The sequence below is a fragment of the Sus scrofa genome, chromosome 18 (genome assembly GCF_000003025.6).
Source record: "Sus scrofa isolate TJ Tabasco breed Duroc chromosome 18, Sscrofa11.1, whole genome shotgun sequence".
Lineage (NCBI taxonomy): Eukaryota > Metazoa > Chordata > Mammalia > Artiodactyla > Suidae > Sus > Sus scrofa.
The window spans coordinates 3,111,347-3,134,907 of record NC_010460.4 but is presented as its reverse complement, the minus strand read 5'-3'; the positions used below and the strand labels follow the sequence as shown (position 1 = coordinate 3,134,907).

General features: G+C 44.2%; 1 long non-coding RNA gene across 1 annotated transcript; it reads left to right on the top strand.

The window, feature by feature from the left end:
• Positions 678-23,541, top strand: LOC110257517. Its single transcript, XR_002340251.1, has 4 exons — positions 678-1,026; positions 1,825-1,991; positions 18,487-18,532; positions 22,742-23,541. It is a non-coding gene; the product is annotated as an uncharacterized LOC110257517 (long non-coding RNA).

Genomic DNA, 23,561 nt, shown 5'->3' with positions numbered 1-23,561 from the left:
TCCCTGCCTTGCTCAGTGGGTTAAGGATCTGATTTGACCCCTAGCCTGGGAACCTCCATATGCCGTGGGAGCAGCCCTAGAAAAGGCAAAAAGACAAAAAAATAAACAAATAAGATGCTGAACTGCAAATACAGACGAAGCGCCTGTCACACCCAACTTGACGTCCAGCTGCTCAGGGACCCCGGCAGGCGCTGGTTTTCTCTTGTTCAGTTCTTGCCACAGGCCTGGCTGGGTGAGGAAACAGTGAGGGACTAAGGGAAATTCGAGATCACATCGGGGCAGATTCACTGTGGACCCCAGGGCCTGTCCCTGCCTGCCTGGTGGGCCTGGATTCCATTTCCAGACCGGCTAGCAGCACCCCAGGGCCCAGAAACCCCCCAGGTACCCGCAGCAGGTCCTGGCCTTGGGCAGAGGGGATGCCCCATGACCACTGGCCTCCACCAGGACACCTGCAGCTCAGACATCTCATGATGTGACGAGCCAGATCCATTTCACCTGCTGTCACTCATCCTGTCCTCATGAGACTTCCGTGTCCTGCGAGCAGCGCAGAGCCTAAACAATACGAATTGTTTGCTAGGAACAGGACTCAGCTGCGTCTAATTTACGCTGAGCGAGTTGAGACTGGAGCGGAACCTGGACCGGTCAACGGGGCCTGCGCGGGGGCCCAGGTGGCCTTCCGACCCAGAGGCGGCCTGTACCCTGTTACGCCTGGGCAGAAGGGTGATTTTGCACCTTTTTCTAATCACCTTTGCCCGCCCACCTCACCCCTCCTCGCCCTGCCCACTTATCCCTCATCCCATAAATACCCGCAGCCCCTTGGCCTCCGGGAGGCGGGTTTGAGGTTTGTCTCCTGTCTCCTCGTTTGGCTGCTTTGCGGGCAAACTTTGGCGGCTCAGCCTCAGATTTTGGCTTTCTGTGCAGCAGACAAGAGGCCCCTTGGGTAACAAGTGCACAGCCCCGCTAGGACACGCGCTCAGGACCACTGACTCCCACTGCCTTCATCAACGCGCTGTTTGGAAACATCAGGTAACGTGGGCTCAGACAGACGTGCCTTATTTGGTGCTTCTCCAGGAATGAAATACGTGTTGCCCCAGTCTTGGGGCGTCCAACAGGGTCCCTGCAGCCCTTCAGGGGCTGTGCCCTCAGTCTGGGCTCCTCGGCTCCCAGAGGCTCATGGATACTTTGAGTCTGTCCTCTGTGTGGTTAGTTCATTCCAGAACGAGCAGTGTTCTTACAGGTGCTGCTGCTCGGGGAGGCTAACTAGGCGGGTTAATGAGCAGTTAGTTGACTAGCATCTGTAAATTCGTTGATCTGTGCTGAAACTCGGTGATGTTAGCAGGTATGCCTGCTCTTCCATGCATCATTTTAAGGTACTATGTTCCAAAGACACTGATTTTGTGTCCTGAGCTTCCCCGACCCCAAAGCAACCGTGTTGCTGGTGATTTAACAGCGCGCTGTTAACATGAGCAGTTCTGAGCACTCCTGCTCTGGCGCAGGGGTTAAGAATCCAACTGCAGCCTCAGGTTGCTAGGCTCAGGTTCGTGATTCCCCCAGCCAGGCTCAGTGGATTCGGGATCCTTCTTTGCCAAAGCTGCTTCATGGGTCACAGCTGGGGCTCAAAATTCCATCCCTGGCCCAGGAACGTCCACATGCCGTGGGCACGGTCACCAAAATACATCCATACATATGAAATGAGCATTTTTGTAGCTGAATGAGGCCATTGTTGCAGTTTAGCTGTGACCTGTGCCATCTCCTAGCAGGTTCTTAAACTCCGATATGGTTGTATTCAAACACAGAAAATAACTTTTTTTTTATTATATGCAGGCAGTGGCTTTCAAAAGTTCAAAGGTTTTTCTGGGGAGACTAGTTTGGGTGTGTGTGAGTGTGTAAAGGTGTGGGCACGATCGGCACACCGTCGCTCCTCTAGATAACGTTCCATGAAAAAGGAAGTCCATTCTAAGCAAGAGAAGCGCCACTGCCCAGCATCCGAGGTTGGTATTACCTTCATCCTACTGACTGGTGATGCCCGCTGATGGTGAAGCCAGCACACTGATTTCTGTAACGAGGGAAGAACCTGGAAATAGGTTTCTGTAATTAGGACAAAACCTCAGAACAGGAGTAAGTTGAAATAAAAGCCAAATATTCTACACACACACACACACGCAACGCAAAGTTTACCAGTGAGAAAACCTGACTAAAAGCAATCGGGGCTGGAGTTCCCATTGTGGCTCAGTGGTTGATGAGTCCAATTGGGGGCCATGAGGTTGCGGGTTCAATCCCTGGCCTTGCTCAGTGGGTTGGGGGTCCGGCGTTGCCATGAGCTGTGGTGTAGGTTGCAGATGCGGCTCAGATCCTGCGTTGCTGTGGCTCTGGTGTAGGCAGGTGGCTACAGCTCCGGTTTGACCCCTAGCCTGGGAACCTCCATGTGCCGCGGAAGCAGCCCAAAAAAAGACAGGAGAGGAAAAAAAAAAAAAAGAAGGTAATGGGGCGGATGGGATTGTTGAAAAGAAGCATTGGGGGGGGGCTGGGCGTGTGCTTCATTCTCGACCCCCGCCTCCGCCTCTGGGCAGGCGCAATAAAATCCTACCTGGGGAAAAAAATAGGAATACTGCTCTGGAGAGTTTGCAGGGGGAGCACACAAGTGGTGTGCAAACAACACGTTAGCAGCTGTCAATCTGTGTCAATACAAGCTGTGCCTGTGTCTGCAGCACACCTGTGGGCATGTCCGCCTGGCAGCCAAGGTGGGTGGCCTGGTCAGGGTCATGTCCTGACCAGCAGGCACACCTGCATTCTCCTGACTGGATGACAAGGTGCCTGTTTTGTTGTTAAGATGGGTCCATGAGTCTTCAGTAAAGACCTTATATCAAAGTCAGAATTTAAAATCTCCTCTTTTCCCCAAGTCACACACAGCAAGGCAACTGCCTCATGCTCAGAACTCGGGGGGCCTTCTCTATGCTGGCTCTGGGTCAGAGCTATGGTGCCCTTGAACTTGACCTGAGGGCCACATGGGGCAGGGGTGGTGGGCATGAGGTCAGCTTGTCCTTAACCCACTGAGCCACCAGGGAACTCTCTAGGCAGCTGTTGGAATTAAGAATTGCTGATGTAATGTGACACCTGCAACAACCATTAGCCTCTTCCCCCTCCCCCTCCCTCCTCCCCCCAGGACCAGGGTGGCAGAGCCCCTCTGCTGAGACCTGGCTGCTTCCCTGTAGTCCCCGCACACCCTCCAGGACAGCAGCGCCTTCCTTCTGTCCCGGGCGGGAAGGAGGAGCGGCATTTTCTGTGCCAGGTGATGGAAAGGCGTCAGGAGCCAAGCAGGCTTGTTTCGGGTGGGTGCCAGCCCAGTCTGCTGTCCCTGTGGGAGCTGTGGCTTCAGGGACCCGTGTAGGAGGGGCGGTGGGCACCTCAAGGTCCTCACCGGGGCTGCCCGTGGGCGATGCATCATCTCGTGCTCACCGCCCAACCCGAGCCGCCACACCGAGCAGCTCGCCTAAAAGCACGGTCCTCCTGGGAGAGCATTTCTTGTGCTTTTATCTTACTGAGACGTGGTGGCTTACAAAAGGCACAACATGAGAGGTGAGAGGTAAGTTTTATTTGGGCAAAATGAGGACCAGAGCCCGGAGGCAGCCTTCCGAGAGCTGAGAAACTGCTCCAGAGAGATCGGGGGAAGGTCAGCCTAGATGGGATGCGGGTGAAGGGGGAGGTCCATGCAGCCGGGCGCGCATTTTTGCAGAAGGTCACTGCTCGTCTCAAGGGCACTGCCGGTCATGAAGAGACATCGCCGTGAAGGACTTAAGTGCTTTTCTAGATACGAGGCGATGCAAGACCTGGGCTCATGACATCCTCTGAAAACATCTCACTATCTGAAGGCCTGTTCTGCCAGTTTTCCCAGAGCACGGAGCCCTCCCTCCCGAGCCCCTAAGCCCGGCTCCTTTCAGGGGTGCTGAGGGTCGGCAGCTGCAGTGGCTCCTGACTCAGTCCTCACGGAGGCAGGTGGCACGTGCCCGTCTCCCCTTTCCTTCCTGAACTTCTGCTTCTGCTCCGAAGGCACCGTCCCCTCCTCCCTTCCTGGGGCCCCAGGGCCAACTTCAAGCCTTCACTGCTGGAGAACAAAAAGCACAACAGGACAACTAACGATGACACCAGGGGGTTCTTGGACCCACACGCCTCTGTCTTAAACGCGGGCATCTATGCCACAGGGTTTTCACTCCTACGCCACGGCCCCCGCCCTTTCCAGGCCGGGCTGCTTTTCCCTAACAGGGGCCGTTGGGCTAAGGGATGGAGAAGGAACTGCTCATCTGTAAGGGCCCTCTGCCTGCCCAGCCCCCCTTTTCAGCAATGATCTCAGTATGTCACCTTGGCTGCAAAGATCTAGGAGCATAACCTCAGAAGCCCGAGAGCTTTGAAGCCTAAAACCCAAACTTTGTGCAGTTCAGCTCCACAAAATCTGGCGTTGGTTTTGACCCTTGAGGTCCAGGTTCTGGTTGCTTTTGTGGAGGAGCGGACTCCTGTCTCTGCACACGTGCTTCTCCAGCTGTTCTTTGCTTCTACATGGTAATTGGTGGCTCTTTTCTAGGTCAAACCCTCTTGCAGATGAGAGCTACTGAAAAATGCGTGCATGCCTGCTGATACGTTAGGTTATACCTTCATCCTACGTGTGGATCTGGGGTTGTGAAAACTTGGTTTAAGGACGTTCAGTGAAAGTCTTGTGGATGGAAGAGGGAATTCAGTGGAACTGGCCCAGTCTCCTCATCACTGCATGCTGGCTTAGCTAGTGTGATGTCTTCCATTTTCCACCTTTTTTTTTTTTTTTTTTTTTTTGCTTTTTAGGGCCGCACTAGCGGCATATGGAGGTCCCCAGGCTAGGGCTCCAGTCAGAGCTGTAGCCGCGACCTACGCCACAGCCACAGCAACGCCAGTTCTGAGCCATGTCTGCAACCTCCACCACAGCTCGTGGCAACGCCAGATCCTTAACCCCTGAGCGAGGCCAGGGATCCAACCCGCAACCTCATGGATACTGGTTGGGTTCGAGCCACAACGGGAAGCCCTCCATTCTCCTTTTTTTAAAAACTGAAATACACATGAAACTTCCCTAGTACCATTTTAGGTGTAGGATTCAGTGGCATTACATACATTCATGTTGCTGTGCAACCATCACCACCATCCCCTCCAGAACGTTCCATGGACCCCAGAGGAAAGTCTGTCCCCATTAAACACCCATTCACCATATTCATCCTCCCCGCCCCCGCCTCACTCTCTTCCTGCGTCTATTAATTTGACCCCAGTTGGCCCCTCCCGCGAGTAGGATCCTAAAGTATTGGCCCTTCTCTGTCTGGCTTGTCGTGTAGCACCATGGCTTCAAAGGTTATCCACACTGCGGCAGGTGTTAGAATTCCCTTCCTTTTCATGCTGATCCTATTCTGGTGTACACACCATGTTTTGTTTACCCATCCGTGCCAGTTTGCTGGGTTTGCTCCTCGCTTTGGGTTATTGTGAAAAACGCTGCCATGAACGTGAGCGAATACATGTCTCGCGGAGACCTCGCCTTCAGTTCTTTTAGGTACATGCTCGGTAGGATCTCGGATCCTACAGTAATTTTATTTTAAAAACTTGAGAACCTGGGATACCCTTTTCCCAGGGGCTGCCCCAACATTACATTCCCAGCAACAGTGCAAGGGTTCCAGCTTCGCCACATCCTCACCAGCACTTTTAGATTGTTGTTTGTTTGGGTTGTGGAGAGTAGACTGGTGTGAGGTGGTCTCATCCTAGCTTTGCGCTTCCCCTGTGATCAGTGATGCTGAGCATCTTTTCATGCGCTCAGTGGCCAGTCATACATTTTCTTTGGAGAAATGCCTACCCCAGCCTTTTTTTTTTTTTTTTTTTTTTTTTTTGGTCTCTTCTAGGGCCGTACCCGCGGCATATGGAGGTTCCCAGGCTAGGGGTCGAATCGGAGCTGTAGCCACTGGCCAACGCCAGAGCCACAGCAACTCGGGATCCGAGCCGCATCTGCAACCTACACCACCACGCAGGGCAACGCCGGATCCTTAACCCACTGAACAAGGGCAGGGACCGAACCCGCAACCTCATGGTTCCTAATGTTGAGTTGTAGTAGCTCTTTTTATAGTCTAATATCAGCCCCTTATCAGATATATGGTCTGCAGATGGCTTTGCCCTTCTATGGGTCACCTTTTACTCTGTTGTGTCCCTGAAGGTTTTTTTTTAAGTTTTAGTTCGTATTGGAGTAGATTTACAATGTTGTGTTGCAGGCATAGAGCAAAGTGACTCGGTGATACATAGATGCATATCGAGTCTTTTCTCATAAAGGTTGTTACAGAATATGGAGGGGAGTCCCTGTGCTATGCTGTACGTCCTCATCAGTCATCTAGTTTATACATGGGAGTGTCCAAATGTTAATCCCAAACTCCTAATTCATCCCTTTCTCCACCCCCACACTTTCCCCTTTGGTAACCCGTAAGTTTTTTTAAGCCTGTGAGTCTGCTTGTGTTTTGTAAATATGGTGATCTCTATCACTTTTTTTAGATTTTTGTCTTTCTCTGGCTTATTCTATGTGGACTGAGAATCTCTAGGTCCATCCATGTTGCTGAAAATGGCTTTATCTCATCATCTTTTACGGCGCATCTTCTTGTGGATACCACATCTGCATGTACCTGTTGTCTTTACCCATTCCTTGCCAGACCAGCTCAGCAGGAGGGGGCTGAAGAACGGGTGCTGTGAAACTTCAGGAAAAAAGTTAACATAAAAGAAGACACAGAGACAGGAAAGGTGGGAACCAGGGGGGACTCAAGGTCTCAGGGACCAAGAGCCCTGCCTCCAGAAACCACAGCTTTTATTGTGCTCTTCAGATGAGATCAAGTGAGGAGGGGCTATGGGTGGATGATATAGGGTTTGCTTACTATTATAAAAGTTCTGTTACTATTTTAAAAGCCACTTAGCTGGTAAAAGGTTAAGCTTTTACTCTGACCTTTAGGCACATAACAGTCTTTGCTCTTAAGCTTAAGTCATTTACCAGCACTGTGAGTGTTTTTCCAAAGCAGGAAGATGGGATAAAGTAAAGAAGGACAAGATGGAGATTTCAGAGAAACATGTCTGGGACCTTTCCTCTGGCCTTGGACATTTAGGTGGCTTCCATGTCTTGGCTGCTGTAAATCGTGCTGTAATGAACGTTGAGATGCATGCCTCTTCTCAAATTATGGTTGTCTCCAGGTAGATGCCCAAGAGTGGGGTTGCTGGATCGTATGGTAATTCTATTTGTAGTTTTCTGAGGCACCTCCATGTGTTTTGCACAGTGGCTGCACCACTTTAGATTCCCACCAACAGTGTGGGACGGTTCCCTTTCCTCCACACCCTCTCCAAAATTTGTTGTTTGTAGACTTTTTAATGATTGCCATTCCGATCAGTGTGAGGTGGTACCTCACTGAAGTTTTAAGTTGCATTTCTCTAATAAGTGATGTTGAGCATTTTTTTATGTGCTTTTTGACCATCTGTGTGTCTTCTCTCAAGAAATGTCTTTTGAGATATTCTGCCTATTTTTTGATCGGGTCGTATGATCTGTTTGTATATTTTGGGAGTTAATCTCTTGTTGGTTGCTTTGTTTGCAGATATTTGCTCCACTTCCATGGCTTGTCTTTGTATTTATGGTTTCCTTTGCTATGCAAAAGCTTTTACGTTTAATTAGGTCCTGTTTGTTAATTTTTGGTTTTATTTTCATTACTCCTGGAGGTGGATCCAAAAAGATATTGCTGTGATTTAAGTCAGAGCATGTTCTGCATGGTTTCCTCTAAAAGTGTTATAGTATCTGGCCCTACCTTTAGGTCTTTCCTCTATTTTGAGTTTATTTTTGTATTTGGTGTTAGAGAATATTCTAATTTCATTCTTTACATGCAGCTGTCTAGTTTTCCCAGAACCATTTATTAAAGAGACTTTTATCCACTGTATATTCTTGCCTTCTTTGTCACAGATTGACTGACTAGAGGTGCATGAGTTTACCCCTGGACTTTCTATCCTATTTCACTGATCTGTATTTCTGTTTTTGTGCCAGTACCATACTGTTTTGATTACTGCAGCTTTGTAATGTAGTCTCAAGTCAGGGAGCCTGATTCCTCCAGCTCTGCTTTTCTTTCTCAGGATTGCTTTGGCTATGCAGGATCTTTTGTGTTTCCATACAAATTAAATTTTTTTCTTCTAGTTATGTGAAGAATGCCATTGGAATTTGATAGAAGTTGCATTGAATTTGTAGATTGCCTTGGGTAATACAGCTGTTTTGACAATATTGATTCTTCCAGTCCAAGAATGTGGTATATCTTTCCATCTGTTTGTGTCATCTTTATTTCTCACATCAGCATCTTAGAGTTTTCAGAGTGCCAGTCTTTTGCCTCCTTAGGTTTATTCCTAGGTATTTTATTCTTTTTGATGTGATAGTAAATGGGATTTTTTTCTTAATTTCTTTTTCTGATCTTTCATTGTTACTGTATAGGAATGTAAGAGATTTATGTGTATTAATTTCACATCCATAGCATTTTCTATGTATAATGTCTTGTCATCTGCAAACAGTGACAGTTTTACTTTTTCTTTTTCAATTTGGATTCCTTTCATTTCCTTTTCTCCTCTGATTGCTGGCCTAGGACTTCCAAAATTATGTCAAATAAAAAAAGAGGTGAAGGTGGAAATCCTTGTCTTGTTCTTGATCTTAGAGGAAATGCTTTCAGTTTTTTACCATCGGGAATGATGTTAGCTGTGGGTTTATCATATTGGTCTTTATTGTGTTGAGGTAGCTACCCTTTATGCCCACTTTCTGGAGAGTTCTTATCACAAATGGCTGACAAATTTTGTCAAAAGCCTTTTCTGCATCTATTGAGATGATCATATGGTTTTTATTCTTTAGTTTGTAATGTGGTATATCACACTGATTGATTTGGGGATATTGACAAATACTTGGATAGCCTAGGATAAATCCCACTTGATTATGGTGTATGATCCTTCTCTTTTATGATCCATCCTGGCATATGGAAGTTCCCATGCTAGGCTAGGGATTGAATCAGAGCTGCATCTGCCAGCCTACACCACAGCCATAGCAACGCCAGATCCAAACTGTTTCTGCAACCTACTCAGCAGCTTGTGGCAACTCCAGTTTCTCAACCCACTAAGTGAGTTCAGGGATTGAACCCAAATCCTCATGGACACTAGTCAGGTTCTTAATCCACTGAGCCACAATGGGGAACTCCTGGTTTATGATTCTTTTAATGTAATTTTGGGTTCAATTTGCTAGTATTTTGTTGAGAAATTTTTGTGTCTTTGTTCATCAGTGATACTAGCATGTAATTTTCTTTTTTGTGGTATCTGTCTGGTTTTGATATCAAGGTAATGGTGGCCTCACAGAATGAGTTTAGGAGTGTTTCTTCCTTTGCAATTTTTTGGGGAAGAGTTTCAGAAGGATAGGCATTAAATCTTCTCTAAGAATTCCCATCATGGCGCAGTGGTTAATGAATCCAACTGGGAACCATGAGGTTGCGGGTTCAGTCCCTGCCCTTGCTCAGTGGGTTAAGGATCTGGCGTTGCCGTGAGCTGTGGTGTAGGTTGCAGATGCGGCTCGGATCCCGTGTTGCTGTGGCTCTGGCATAGGCCAGTGGCTACAGCTCTGATTCGACCCCTAGCCTGGGAACCTTCATATGCCATGGGAGCGGCCCAAAGAAACAGCAAAAAGACAGGGAAAAAAAATCTTCTCTAAATGTTTGATAGAATTCACTTGTGAAGCCATCTGGACCTGGACTTTGTTTGTTGGAAGTTTTCAAATTACAGTTTCAATTTCAGTACTTGTGATTGGTCTGTTCATATTTTCTATGTCTTCTTTGGTCAGTCTTAGAGGATTACACCTAAGAATTCGTCTGTTTCTTCTAGGTTGTCCAGTTCGTTGCCATTTTGTTGCTTGTCTCTTATGAGTCTTTGTATTTCTGTGGTGTCAGTATTAACTTCTCCTTTTTCCTTTCTAATTTTATTGACTTGAGTCCTCTCTCTTGATGAGTGTGGCTAGGAGGTTATGGATTGTGTGTCTTTTCAAAGAACCAGCTTTTAGTTCCATTGATCTTTTCTGTTGTTTTGTCTCTATTTCATTTGTTTTTGCTCTGATCTTTATGATGTCTTTCCTTCTTCTCACTTTGGGTTTTCTTTTGTTCTTTCTCTAGTTGCTTTAGCTGTAGGTTAGATGGGTTTTTTTTGTTTGTTTTTGTTTTTGGTTTTTTTTTTTTTTGAGATTTTTCTTGTTTCCTGAGGTAAGATTGTATTGCTATAAACTTCCCTCTTAGAATTGCTTTTCTACATCCCATATGTTTTGGATTGTTGTGTTTTGTTAGTTGTCTCTAGGTATTTTTTAATTTCCTCTTTGACTTCTTCAGTGATCCATTGGTTGTTTAGTAACATTGTTTAGCCTCCCCGTGTTGGTGCTTTTTTTTTTTAAAGTTTTTTTTCTTGTGATTTCTAATGTCATGGTGTTGTGGTTGGAAAAGATGTTTTGATATTATTTCAATTTTCTTAAATTTACTGAGGCTTGCTTTATGGCCCAGCATGTGATCTGTCCTGGAGAATGTTCCATGTGCACCTGAGAATGTATTCTGCTTTTGGATGGAATGTTCTATAAGTATGAATTAAGTCTGTATGGTGTAATGTATTATTTAAGACTTGTGTTTCCTTATTGAGATTTCTGTCTGGATGATCTATCCATTGATATAAGTGTGGTGTTAAAGTCTCCCACTATTACAGGGTACTGTTGATTTCTCCTTTTATGGATGGTAACATTTGCCATGTTGAAGTGCCCCTGTGTTGGGTGCATATATATTTACAATTGTTATATTTTCTTCTTGGATTGATCCCTTGATTCTTATGTACTGTCCTTCCTTGTTTCTTGTAACAGTTTCTAAAATCTATTTTTGTCTGATATGAGGATTGCTACTCTAGCTTCCTTTTGATTTCCATTCGGATGGAATGCCTTTTTCCATTCCCTTACTTTCAGTCTGTATGTTTCCCTAGAGCTGAAGTGTATCTCTTGTAGACAGCATACAAGTCTTGTTTTTGTATCCATTCAGCCAGTCTATGTCTTTTGGTAGGCACATTTAACCCATTGACATTTAAGGTTATTATCTATGTGTATGTTCTTATTGTCATTTTAATTGTTTTGGATTTGTTTTTGTAGGCCTTTTCTTCTCTGTCTCTTTGTTCTCTTGTGATTTGAAGACTATCTTTGGTGTTGTGTTTTGATTTTCTTTTTTGTGTGTATCTACTGCACATTTTTGGTTTGCGGTTACCATGAGGTTTTGATATAGCAGTAGGTACACATGCAAGATTGTTTTAAGTTGCTGGTCTCTTAATTTCAAATGCATTTCAAATGCCAATATCCTGCATGTATACACTCCCTTCTTGTCGTAATTGCTGGTTTTGATATCCTATCTCTATGTAGATGATTTCTTCCCTTTATGTTTGCTTTTATCGGTGAGCTTTACCATTCACATATATATTTTTTTCTAGTTGTGGCCTTTTTTTTCTACTTAGAGACATTCCTTTAGCATGTGGTATAAAGCTGGTTTGGTAGTGCTGAATTCTCTTAGATTTTGCTTGTCTTAAAACTTTTGATTTCTCCCCTTGAATCTGAATGAGGGTCTTGGTAGAATATTCTTGGTTGTAGGTTTTCCTCTTTCATCACTTTAAATATATCTTGCCACTTCCTCTGGACTGAGGAATTTCTGCTGGAAAATAACCTTATAACCTTATGGAATTCCCTTGTATGTTATTTATTGCTTTCCCCTTGTCACTTTAAATATTTTCTCATTAATTTTTGGAAGTTTGATTAATATGTGTCTCAGCATTTTCTTCCTTGGCTTCCTCTCTGTGCTTCCTGGACTTAACTGTTTCCTTGTACATGTTAGGGAAATTTTCAGCTGTAACCTTTTAAAATATTTTCTCAGGCTCTTTCTTTCTTTCTCTCTTTTCCATCTTAGATCCCTGTCATGTGATGGTGGTGCACTTAATGTTGTCCCAGAGGTCTCTGAGACAGTTCTCATTTCATTCTCTTTATTCTGTTCCATGGCAGTGATTTACACCACCCTGTCTTCTGGATCATTTATTTGTTCTTCTGCCTCATTTATTCGCTATTGATTCCTTCTAGTGTATTCTTCATTTCAGTTATTATTCATCTGTTGTTCTCTAAGTCTTCTAGCTCTTTGTTAACCATTTTTTGTATTACTCTGTGCCTTCATTTCCCCTCTCCCCTGCCAAGACCTTGAATTATCTTTATTATCATTACTCTGAATTCTTTTTTAGTTATGTAGATTGCCTACTTCCACTGCACTTAGTTGTTCTTCTGGGTTTTTATCTTGTTCTTTGTCTGGAACATATTTCTCTATTGTCTCATTTTGTCTTAATTTTTTGTTTGTGGTCTCCATCCCACAGACTGCAGGATTGTAGTTCCTCTTGCTTCTGGTGTCTGCCTCCTGGTGAGTGAGGTTGGTCCAGAGGGACTTGTGCCTGCCCACTGGTGGGTAAATCTGGCTCTTGGTCCTCTGGTGGGCAAGGCCATGTCAAGGGGTGTGTTTGGAAGTAACTGTGAGCTCAGGGTGACTTCAGGCAGCCTCTCTGATGATGGATGGGGCTGTATTCCCACCTTGTTGGTTATTTCCCCCAAAGTGTCCCAGCAAAGGAGCCTGCAGGCTATTGGGTAGAGGCAAGTCTCAGTCCTAAAATTGGGACCACTTAGGGAACTCACATTGATCCATATTCCCTGGGGCCTCTGCCACTGGTGTCCTTGCCCCCACACTGAGCCATAGCCGACTGCCACCTCCCCAGGAGACCCTCCAGGATTTGCAGGTAGATCTAGCCCAGGATCCTATGGAGTTACTGCTTTGTGCTGAGTCCTGGTGCACGTGTAACCTTGTGTGCACCCTTCAAGAGTAGAATCTCTGTTTCTGTCAGGCTTTTGGAGCCCCTGCACTCACGCCTTGCTGTCCTTCAAAGCCAAATACCGTGGAGGTTTCTCCTCTTCATGCCAGACCCTCAGGCTGGGGATCCTGATGTGGGGCTCAGAACTCTCCTTCATCTACAGAAATTTAACTAATGGAATATTCTTTTATGCTGCAGGGTCTTAATATTTTACTCTGTGTGACTTCTCATACCTCTTCCACCTGGACCTCGCTTTCTGGATGCTAACCCCTCCCTGAAGCGGGGCTGACCGATGCTCTCAGCAGCTGGACTGAGATTCCAGAGGTCATGTGTCCCTCTCACCAGGCCCTGCCTGTTCCTCAGCTCAATTGCCCTCCATGACCCCCTAGACCAGCTGTGCTTACGCTGAAGAACAGGGCTGCACCAAGACACTAAGGGTTTACATTTTGATCTGGTCCAACTGATCAGTTGTCTGTTGCTTGTGCTTTGTCAGCAGGGGAGAAAGCCTGCAGAGAGTAAACTGTCCGCCTCTAAGGCATCTGTTATTCTGTGTTAGAGGGCTAAGGTGACAAAGTTTAGGAGGAAGCTAAACAAGACAGCCTGGGAGAATCAGGAAAAGCTTTTTTTGTTTTAGGACGGAAGCTTGCCAGATAGGAATGGAAGTTACCTTATATGAGGAGCAGCAAGTAAATCTTTGTGAGCAATGGGAAGGTGGGGGGTGAGGTGAGGATGACACAAGAGATTAGGAAAGGTTTGAAAAATTACAGTTTTGGGTACTTCCTTCTTTTTAGCATGAATGTGACAACCAGAATTCTATTTCAGAAAAAACTGCTCTTGTCAGGGTATGGAGGACAATGGGAGAGGGAGGAAAAAAACAGGCCAGGTGGCAGCAAGAAGCCTGTTCAGATTTCTGTGGAGAACAGGAATCATGGCAGCCCTACCCTGTGAGTGGAGAGGTGTGAACAAAGCTAGGTGAGACTCAGGTATGAGGAGGGTACAGGTGAAGATGACATGCTTTGAGCCCTGTCTAGTTGAGGGTGACAAGAACACGGCAGATGGGTGAGGGGGCAGCAGGGGAGAACAGCTCACCTGGGACAGATTGAAATTCATGGAAGGTGTTGAGGAAGGCAGTGAGACTTGCACTAACTTGGATTTTTAATTCAAAATTAGGTAATTTGGGGGAACGGTGTAGTACTTGGGTTTAGGCTTGAGGACATTGTTTCATCAGCCTCATTCTTTTTAAAACATTTTTTAAAATTATAGTTGACAAAATGTTCTGTCAATTTCGGCTATATAGCAAAGTGACCCATTCATTCGTGTGTGTGTGTGTGTGTGTATGCTTGTGTGTGTTTTAGAGTTCCCTGTTCTATACAGGATTTCATTGCTTATCCACTCCAAATGCACTCATTTGAATCTACTCTCCCCAGACTCCCAGTCCATCCCACTCCCTCCCCTTCTTCCTTGGCAACCACAAGTCTGTTCTCCATGTCCATGAGTTTCTGTTCTGTATATAGGTTCATTTGTCCCATATATTAGATCCCAGATAAGTGCTATCACATGGTATTTGTCTTTCTGACTTATTTCACTTAGTATGAAAATCTCTGGTTCCATCCATGTTGCTGCAAATGGCATGATTTCTTTTTATGGCTGAGTGGTATTCCATTGTGTATATGTACCACATCTTAATACATTCACCTGTCAATGGACACTTAGGTTGTTTCCCTGTCTCAGCTATTGAGAATAGTGCTGCAATAAACAGAGGGTTGTATGTATCTTTTTCAATGAAAGTTTTGTCTGGATATATGCCCAAGAGTGGGATTTCTAGGTCATACGGTAGTTCTATATTTAGTTTCCCGAGGTACCTCCATATTGTTTCCATAGTGGTTGTACCAATTTACATTCCCCCCAATAGTGAAGGAGGGTTCCCTTTTCTCCACACCCTCTCCAGCATTTTTTATTTGTGGACTTGTTAATGATGGCCATTCTGACCAGTGTGAGGTGGTACCTCATAGTAGTTTTGATTTGCATTTCTCTAATAATCAGTGATGTTGAGCATTTTTTCACATGCCTATTGGCCATCTGTTTACCTTCTTTGAAGAAATGTCTACTCAGGTCTTTTGCCCATTTTTCAGTTGGGTGGTTGGGTTTTTGTTTTTTTTTCTGTTAAATTGTGTAAGTTGTTTTGTATGTTTTAGAGATTAAGCCCTTGTCAGCTGTATCATTTGAAACTATTTTCTCCCATTCTGTAGGTTCTTTGTGTGTGTGTGTGTGTGTGTGTGTGTGTGTGCGTGCACGTGTGTGGTTTCCTTTGCTGTGCAAAAGCTTGTTAAGTTTGATTAGGCCTCATTGGTTTATTTTTGTTTTTATTTCTGTTGCCTTGGGAGACTGACCTAAGAAAACATGTGTACTGACCTAAGAGACATTTGTTGATGTCAGAGAATGTTTGCCTATGTTCTCTTCTAGGAGTTTTATTGCATCTTGTCTTAAGTTTAAGTCTTTAAGCCATTTCAAGTTTATTTTTCTGCATGGTGTGAGGGTGTATTCTACTTTCATTGATTTACATGCAGCTGTCCAGTTTTGCCAGCACCACTTGCTGAAGACACTGTCTTTTCCCCATTTTTATATTCTTGCCTCCTTTGTCAAAGATTAATTGGCCATAAGTGTCTGGGTTTATTTCTGGGTTCTCTATCCTGTTCCATTGGTCTGTATGTCTGCTTTTGTACCAGTACCACACTGTTTTGATTCCTATAGCTTTGTAATATTGTCTGAAGTCTGGGAGAGTTATGCCTCCTGCATGATTTTTCTTCCTCAGGACTCCTTTAGCAATTCTGGGTTTTTTATGGTTCCATATAAATTTTTGAGTTGTTAGCTCTAGATCTTTGAAAAATGTCATGGGTAACTTGACAGGGATTGCATTAAACCTGTGGATTACATTGGGTAGTATGACCATTTTTAACAATATTATTTCTTCCAATCCAGGAGCATGGAATGTCTTTCCATTTCTTTGAATCCTCTTTAACTTCCTTGATTAATGTTTTTAAATTTATTTTATTTTTTGAAGGGCCACACCCACAGCATATGGAAGTTCCCAGATTAGGGGTAAAATTGGAGTGTAGCTGCCAGCCACATCAATGCCAGATCCAAGCCGTGTCTGCAGCCTACACTGAAGCTCCCAGCAACACCAGATCCTTAACTCATTGAACGAGGCCAGGGATTGAACCTGGGTCCTCATGGTTTCTAATTGGGTTCATTACACTGAGACACAATGGGAACTCCTGATTAATGTTTCATAATTCTTAGCATATAAGTATTTTACCTTCTTGGTCAGGTTAATTCCTGGGTATTTAATTTTGGGGAGTGTGATTTTAAAAGTTTTTGTATTTTTACTTTCCTTTTCTAATATTTCATTGTTAGTATACAAAAATGCAATTGATTTCTGAATGTTAGTCTTGTATCCTGCTACTTTGCTGAATTCGTTGATCAGTTCATGTAGTTTTTGTGTGGAGTCCTTAAGGTTTTCTATATATAGTATCATGCCATCTACATAGAATGATAATTTTGCCTCTTCTCTTCTAACTTGGATACGTGTTAAGTCCTTTTGTCTAATTGCTGTGGTTAGGATTTCCAATACTGTGTTGAATAAAAGTGGTGAGAGTGGGCATCCTTGTCTTGTTCCAGATTTTAGTGGGAAGGCTTTCAGATTTTCTCCATTGAGTATTATATTTGCTGTGGGTTTGTCAGAAACGGCTTTTGTTAAGGTATGTTCCCTCTATACCCGCTTTGATAAGATTTTTATCACGAATGGATATTGGATTTTGTCAAATGCTTTTCTGCGTCTATTGAGATGATCATGTGGTTTTTGACTTTGTTAATGTGGTTATGATGTTGACTGATTTCCATATGTTGAACAATCCTTGTGAACTTGAGATGAATCCCACTTGGTCGTGGTATGGTCTTTTTTATGCGGTGTTGGATTCAGATGGCTAAAATTTTGTTGAGAATTTTTGTGCCTATATTCACCAAAGATATTGGCTTATAGTTTTCTTTTTTGGTAGTTATCTTTGTCTGGTTTTGGTATTAGGGTGAGGGTGGCTTCATAGAATGTTTTTGGGAGTGCACCTTCTTCTTCAACCTTACGGAAAAGTGTAAGGACGAGAATAAGCTCTTCTTTGTATGTGTGTTAGAATTCACCTGTGAAGCCATCTGGTCCTGGACTTTTGTTTGTAGAGAGTGTTTTTATTACATACTCAATTTCATTTCTAGTGGTCAGTCTGTTTAAATGAGCTATTTCTTCTTGATTCAGTTTTGGCAGTCTGTATGTCTCTAGAGAGTTGTCCATTTCTTCTAGGTTGTCAAATTTGTTGGCATGTGATTGTTCATAGTATTCTTTTACGGTTTTTTGTATTTCTGCAGTATCCATTGAGATTTCTCCTTTTTTGTTTATTATGTTGTTTATTTGGGTTCTTTCTTTTTTCTTCTTTGAGTCTGGACAGAGCTTTGTCAATTTTATTTTACCCTTTAAGAGAACCAGCTCTTGGTTTTATTAACTTTTTTCTTTTTAATCTGTTTCATTGATTTCCTCTCTGATCTTTATGACTTCCTTCCTTCTGCTGACTTTAGCTTTTGTTTGTTGATTTACTAATTCTTTAAGGTGGTAGGCTAAGTTGTTGATTTGAGATTTTTCTTTTGTGTGTGTGTGTGTGTGTGTGTGTGTGTCTTTGGTCTCTTGAGAGCTGCACCCATGGCATATGGAGATTCCCAGGCTAGGGGTTGAATCGGGGCTGTTGCTGCTGGCATACACCACAGCCACAGCAATGCCAGATCCTAGCTGCGTCTGCAACCTACACCACATCTCACGGCAACACTGGATCTTTAACCCACTGAGCGAGGCCAGGGATTGAATCCGCAACCTCATGGTTCCTAGTCGGATTTGTTCCTTCTGCACCATGACGGGAACTCCGAGATTTTTCTTTTTTGAGAAAGGCCTGTATCACTATGCATTTCTAAGAATTGCTTTTGTGACATCCCATAGATTTTGAATGGTTGTGTTTGGTAATCATTTGTCTCGAGGTATTTTTTAATTTCCCTTTTGAGTTCCTCAGTGACCCATTGGTTTTTTTAGTAGCATGTTGTTTAATTTCCATGTAGTCATTTTTTTCTCATTTCTTTTCCTGTGGTTGATTTCTGGTTTCATGCCATTGTGCTCAGAGAAGATGCTTGCAATAATTTTTGTACTCTTAAATTTGTTGACGTTAGTTTTGTGCTGTAGTATGTGTTCAATCCTTGAGAATGTTCCATGTGCACTTGAAAAGAATGTATATTGTTTGTTTTTGTTTTTTGTCTTTTCTAGCCACACCACAGCTCACAGCAATGCCAGATCCTTAACCCACTGAACGGGCCGGAGATCAAACCTGCAACCTTATGGTTCCTAGTTGGATTTATTAACCACTGAGCCATGACAGGAATTCCTATTCTAGGGTTTTTTTTTTGATCTAATGTCCTGAAAATATCAATTCAATCTAACTGTTGTATTTTGTCATTTAGGGATCTCTGCTGTCTCATTTCCTGCCTAGAGGATCTGCCCATTGATGTGAGTGGGGTGTTAAAATCTATTATTGTATTCTCATCAATTTCTCCTTTTATGTCTGTTGGTATTTCTTGTATGTATTTGGGTTCTCTTAGATTAGGGATATACACACACACACACACACACACACACACATATATATATATAGAGAGAGATTAGGGATATATATATGGGGGGGGGAGAGAGAGAGGGAGAGATGAGTGTAATATCCTCCTTTTGTTTTTTGTTTTTTAGGGCCACACCTGCAGCATATGGAAGTTCCCAGGCTAGGGATCGAATTGGAGCTACACCTGCTGGCCTGTGCCACAGCAACAGCAACACCAGATCTGAGCAGTGTCTGTGACCTACACCACAGTGCATGGCAACATCAGATCCCTGACCCTCTGAGTGAGGCCAGGGATCGAACCTGTGTCCTCGTGGCTATTAGTCAGATTTGTTTCTGCTGCGCCACCACGTGAACTCCTAAATATCCTCTTCTTGAATGGATACTTTTTCATTAAATGGTGACCTTCTTTGTCTTTATGGCCTTTGTTTTAAAATCTCTTTTGTCTGATATGAGTATTCCAACTCCTGCTTTCCTCTCTTTTCCGTTCCCATGAAATATCTTTTTCCATCCCCTCATTTTCACTCGCTAAGATGAGTCTCCGGTAGACAGCATATTGTAGGCTTTTTTAGCTAGTCTGCCACTCTGTCTTTTGATTGAAAAGTCAAGATTGTCTTTCCTTTCCCACATTTTATGACTTTGAAGTCCTTTTTTTACATCTTCATGTTTATCCTTTTGCTGTCCTTGTACTTATTTATCATCACTTTTACAAATAGGTTTTATCTTTTGCCTTTTGAATTTGAATACTGGCTTATTTAAGTGATGGCTTTCCAATTGTGATTTCCTCCATCCTCTGTCTTGTTAACTTCTTTCCTGTTTAGAGGAACCGTTTCGGTATTGCTTTTAGAATGGGTTTAAGTATTGCTGTATCTTTTAGTTTTTGTTTGTTGGAGAAATTCTTTATTTCTCCTTCTATTTAAATGATAATTCTTGCTGGGTAGAGTACTGCAGGCTGCAATTTTTTCCCTTTTAGAAGTTATCTTGCCACCCTCTTCTGGCCTGTAGTCTTTCTGTAGAGAAATCAGCTGATAGTCTTATGGGGGGTTCCCTTATAACTAACTTTGCTTTTCTCTTGCTGCCTTTAGAATCTGCTTATCTTTAACTTCCGCAATTTTTATTATAATGTCTTCATGTGGGTCTGTTTGGGTTCAACTTGTTCGGGGCCTTCAGTGCTTCCTGTATCTTGATGTCTGTTTCCTTTAGATTTGGAAAGTTCTTAGCCATAATTTCTTCAAATATATTTTCAATCCCCTTTTTGTTTTCTTCTCCTTTTTTGGAATCCCTGTGATGTGTAGATTGGCTTGCTTTATATTATCCTATAAATCTTTTATTCCTGTCATTTTTTGTTTTTTTGTGTGTGGTCCTGATTGGGTGATTTCCATTATTCTATATTCCAAGTCGCTTATTCCTTTCTCTGCCTCCTTCCTTCTGCTCTTCAGTGCCTTTAACTCAGCTTGCATCTCTGCAGATGAATTTTCTTTTTTCTTAGCTCCTCCTCACATTTTCTAGTTCCTTTCTAAATTAATCTGTATTACTCTTCACCTCCACTCTTTTAATTCCTTCAGTATTTTCACTCTCTCCTTTTTGAACTCTGTGTCTGTTACACTGCAGAGGTCTGTTTCACTGCTCATTCAGGGGAATTCTGTTCTTTTAACTGGGAATGGTTCCTGAGCCTCTTCATTTTGCTTTTATTTTTCCTATATTCTGTGAGTTGAGGAAAAACAAATACTGTATTCTTGGGGGGTTATTTATATGCGAGAGTGCCCCTGGGCAGTTTATGAGGGTTTACTTTTTTTTTTTTTTTTTTTTTTTCCTTGAGGGCTGCTTTTGGTTTGGATGCTTGCTGTCTCTTTCCTCAGTGTGTGCAGGCTGTTATCTCCTTGACAGGGTGTGTGCTGGTGTGCAGCTTGCTCGTGTTTCCAAGGAGAGAGAGGCAGTGGGTAGGGCCTGCAGCCACTGCCTGGTGGCTGGGCCCTTGACAGTGGTAAGGACCTGTGGGGAGATGGCGCAGGCTGCTCCTGGATGCAGGGCCCTGGGTAGTGGCAGTGACCCTCAGGCAGGTGTAGGCAGTGCCCAGAGCCTTTGGCAGTGGCAACAGCAGGGCTCATGCATTCCCAGGGGAGTGAGAAAAGCAGGTGGCTCCTGGTTGCAGTGCCCACCTCTGTGGTGTCCCCTGAGGTGACTGGGACTGCAGGTGGTGCCTGTTCACAGACCCCCTAGTGATGGTGGGCCATGCTCACCCCTGGAGTCTGAGATTGCTGTGGCAGTTTGTCCTACTGCCCACAGCCCATGCTGTAGGTGCCCGGCCACCCAAGAGCCCGTGTATGCATAAAGTTATCCCTATGGCAGTCCACCCCTCCTCCTCTTTCCCTCGCCAACAACAGTGCCTTGCTGCTCCTGCAGGCCCTGACCACCTCAGTCCCCTCAGCTGTGGTGGTCTGCTCCCAGCCCCTGGCATACTGCTCCCTAGCCCCTCAGGCTGTCTCCACACAGCCAACCCGAGTCCCCTTCCCAGAACTGACCTCTGAGCCTGTCTCAGTGGCTCTCACTGTCCAGCTGTCGCACTTTTCTCCAAGGCTTTGGGGTCCCTCCATCTTGGCTCATCTCCTGTTGGTTGGTGGCCTCCCAGGGTGCAGACTCCCCTCCTCTTTCACAGCTCCTCTCAGGAGTGCTGGTCCCATCCGATTCCTTCTTTTCCTCTCCTGTTGTTCTACCCAGTGATGTGGAGGATCTCTTGCCCTTAAACCTTTCTGGAGGGCTAAGGTCTTCTGCCAGTGTTCAGCAGGTGTTCCCTGTAGATGGTTTTGATGTGTTTGTGAGAGGTGAGTGGCCTTACTCCTCTGTCATCTTGATCTTGTTCCCCCCTGCCTGTATTTGTTAAATGTCCCATTCTTTCTTACACTACAGTCTGTGTTGTGTGGCTGCTTTTTCTTAAATTAGCAAATTCTTACAGGATTTAGACGTTAGCTCTTCTGATAAGACTGCATCCCGCAGGGCGAGGATGCTTGTCACCTCTCCCACAGTCCTCTCCATGCCCAAACCACTGCAGATGACACCACACTTCTGTGACCCATCATGGAGGAAAGGGGAACGGACTTACTTGGATGGAGCAGGCACGTTGTCTTCACTGGCGTTCCTGCCTCTTCCACCCATATTTGCAAAGTGAGACAGGATGCAGACTGCTCACACTCTCACGTGTGACCAGCCATAGCTGGTCACTGCACACTGGACATGCGTCTGGTCTCCACTGGGAACCGAACTGTTAATTGTATTTAACATTAATTTTAACTTAAAAAATTGACACTAACTCAGTTACTGGGAAACACCTATGCTTAGAATAACTTGGGTATGTAAAAATCTACTTTTTAAACTGTAGGTGGTATGAAATCTAAAAAAATAAGTAAAATTCAGAGTTCCCACTGTGGCACAGTGGGTTAACAATCTGATTCAAGTGGTTTAAGTTGCTGAGAAGGTGGAGGTTTGATCCTTGAACCCACACAGTGCGTTAAAGGATCTGGCGTAGCTACAGCTACAGCATAGTTCTCAAATGGGGCTCCAATTCAGTTCCTGGCCTGGAAACTTCCATATGCCACAGGAGCAGCCATTAAAAAAAAACCCACTATATATATATATATATATATATACACATACACACACACACATATATACATGTATACACACACACATAACTTTAAATGAAACAATATTTTAGACCTATTAAATACAATTTTAGAAATTAAAGTCTAAAGGCTTTTTTACTGTAGCTACTTGAAACTTTAAGATTATATATGTGGTTTATATTTTTATTAAAGCACCTTGAGCCAGACAAAACAACAGGACTAAGCGAAAGCATTCCTTTCATGAGAAATAGTTTTTCTAATCTAATCAACCCAAGAAGCTGATCTCCTTTATTCTTAAATGTTCATATGTAACTTCCTCTGAGTTAGCAAATCAGGGCTTAGCAGCTGTGCAAGCCAGTTGGCTGTAGACAGCTCCTGGGGTTTTTAAGGATTATTTCTTGGCAGCTTTGGAAAAAACACTAATTGAAAGGTTAATCAAGTCGGTCATACTTGCATGTTGGTTAAACAAACACCCTGTCTCCACTCAAGACTGAACAGATGCATATACTCTACCCCGAGGCCATTTACTCCGCCGCTATCTTCACTCTCCTTCAAGGATGTAAGGAGGGCAGTTTTCTGAACACTCTGCAGTCAGAATTTTGTCCCAACTTTATGGAACTTCTGTACTTTGAGGATGTTACGGATTCTAAATTATTTCCTAGCAGCACTAAGCCCACCTGTGGCACAGGAGGAGAAAAGGTCAGTTTACAGAAAAGCATCTCTAACTCTGCTTCGGTACAAATGTCTGAGCTGAAAAGTACTCACGTCTGGAGACACCGTTTGTTAAAAGGACACGTGCTGGCACCTTTAAAAAACGTGCTTCACCTAAACTGTGCTGGAGAACAAAACTGGAAAGACTGTGATCTGTCCCACGTTTATCCTCTAGCTGCACAAATACCTGTGGGAAGACGCCTCAGAAACAGCTGTGGAGGCGGATTCCGCGTGAAGGCGCACCTGGTCTGCAGTGCTGTGTGCTGAGCTGAGCCTCTGTGACTGAACTGCTCGGACACGGACGAACAAATGCACGTCTGTTACAAATGCACGTCTGTTACACACGCTCAGGCATCAGCAGTCCTGGCGAAGAGGGGTCGCGATGACGGTTTTGTCCCTACAATCTAACAGTAAGCGTGTCGGAACCGCATCTGGCACGGAAGCAGCTCGGGCGTGGTTTTCTGTGGTACTGGTGATTCTTACTGGTGAGGGCCAGTGTTGTACTTGCTGAGTGCTGGGAATATGCCTCAGCCGAGAATTTTATGACCTGATAGGAAATGGCTGCCTTCCAGAAATTAAATCTGTGGGAGAAAATTTA